The following is a 2243-nucleotide window of genomic DNA, read 5'->3' on the forward strand; positions in this document are numbered from 1 at the left end:
GAACTCTATAACTGAGGGTCTGGGGAGCAAGATGATTGCTACATTGTGCAGTTGGGCTTAAAAGCCCAGCTACAGGCTATTGATGAGGCAGAGACAGCCTGGTGCCTTGACATAGGGCGCTTGGTAGGAGACAGTCTGGAGATAGAAGCCTCCAACCATAAACAGGGAAGTCTGTGCTATGGAGAAAGATCTGCATGCAGCTTAACCCTATTCCAGTAACGTAGCTTGGGGGGGATGTGTGTGAGTTGCATAGGATGACACGCATGGGGGAGGGTGACCACTACTCACCAAAATTTTTTAAATCTTGGTATTTTTGAATAATACCATCATATTATATATTAATCGAAGTGTAGCAACTGTTACCCTGCACATGCCCGATCTCGTCTGATCTTGGAAGCTAAGCAGGGTCAGGCCTGGTTAGTACTTGGATGGGAGACCACTTGGGAATACCGGGTGCTGTAGGCTTATACCATAGTCTTTCGAGACTGAAGGTTGCCAACCACCAATGTCATGCAGAATGCAATGCGTTGAAATAGCTATTTAAAAAAGTTATAACCAAAAACCAACTGGGACGGGGCGATGGTACATCACCAAGCCCACTGCCCAGGGTGTTACCCCACCCACTGCATGGGAGGAGGCCCTTCATAGGGTGACTTGCTGTCCTCCCACACCGGGTGATGCAAACCTTAGAGATGCCACTGCCCCCTTCCCATGCATCCTCTGAAACCATGGTAGGCAAAGTGGCCCCCTTGTTCTCCCTCTCCTTTTTGGGGTGCTGGGCCTAGAGTCCTGGGGACACAGAAAAAGTCTGAGGACCTTCGTGATAGCCTAATGGCACAATCCTGTTGGGCCTCACTGCCAGCAAACCGCATTCCATTGGCAACAATTACCTAAAATGGTGGTAAAGTGCGCTCTGGTAGCCGTCCTCCATGCACCAACAGACCCAAAAGGACCCACAGAGGCAGGTAAAATGGCAGGTGTGTAGGGTGGGGGAGGAATAGATGGTGGGAAGTATGCAGCAGGGAGTGGATTTCGCAGTGATGGCAGACCCAGGACAGATATTGGATGTTGGAATTTGGATGCAACACTACTTTGGAGGGCACTGTACTCTTCAGACACCTACTGCAGGAGGGATGCCCCTATTTCCTTCCTCTCTTTCTCTACACAGTCTTCTCTTCCAGACCGTCAAAGGAGAATGTTCTCTGCCTTGAGCTCCATGCCTACCAGGCCATCCTCACCAGACTTCCACACAAAGGGAGCAGTTCTAGGGTTCTCTGTTTCAAAGTAGCAGGAGCCTCCAATACTTCAGAAGATGTATGTAAGCAACTATGAATTATGAGTAAAGAATTTCTTATGAAACCTTAACCAGCCTTTGCTCCTGTGTTGATAGCAACTAGCCAGGTGATATAGTTTCCCAAGAGAAGGATTGCTTTTGCTAACTGCTTCCCTCCCCCTTTCCCAACACTAGACTGCTCATTTATCTTTCAGTGTCATTTCTCTTCTCCTTGTTCCCCCTGAGTGCCTCAGACCCCACTGAAACCTTTTCACTTCTCTCAAAATTTCTACACATATTCTGGGCCCTCCAAATTCACCTCAAATGTTGGCTTTGGCACATCTTTTTTTCTGCCTTATTTCTAAGGAAAGACAGAAAGGAGAGCATCATAGTTGTCCATGGGGTTAAAAGAGCCTTAATGCAAATGGGTTGCTCCTTGAAGCTGTAGAATAAGGAATAAAGCAGAAGAACTTGGAGGTCACTATGGGCATCCTGCAATGGGAACAGAATGGACATAGGAGCTTCTCTGTCCTGAAGAAAGCAGCTCTTCATTTGTGACTGTAGTATAGTCCTATGCAAAAAGATCTCAGCAAGTGAAAGACCTAGGAAGAAAAAAAAGCTGGCAGGAACATATATCGCTAGATGAATTTTTATACTCGGCTGTAGCTTGATAGAAGGGGGATCTGCTGCTGTTGACCTTTATGCAATTGAAGGGATGTTTCAGCAGAATACTGATTGGTAGGAAGCACTCCTTCCATTAAGCAGCAGGGATTGTTTTGTGCTGTTTTCAACTGAAAAGGTTTTGTATAATTAGAGTTGTAATTAAACATGTGCCAGCCCTCATTACCTGCTACCCTTCTTCTGTTCTGAGGGCATTCAGAAAAAAAAAATCACTTTTGACAAGTTATCTCTGCCTCCTAATTAAAAATAAAGACATTTGGGCAGAATATTGAGCCTAGCTCTCTCTCAG

The 2243-nt window shown here is 46.1% G+C and overlaps 1 pseudogene; it reads left to right on the forward strand.

The window, feature by feature from the left end:
* Positions 1 to 345: 345 nt before the first annotated feature.
* Positions 346 to 465, forward strand: LOC136637202 (5S ribosomal RNA; annotated as a pseudogene).
* The last annotated feature ends 1778 nt before the right edge of the window (positions 466 to 2243 follow it).

The sequence above is a fragment of the Tiliqua scincoides genome, chromosome 1 (genome assembly GCF_035046505.1).
Source record: "Tiliqua scincoides isolate rTilSci1 chromosome 1, rTilSci1.hap2, whole genome shotgun sequence".
Lineage (NCBI taxonomy): Eukaryota > Metazoa > Chordata > Lepidosauria > Squamata > Scincidae > Tiliqua > Tiliqua scincoides.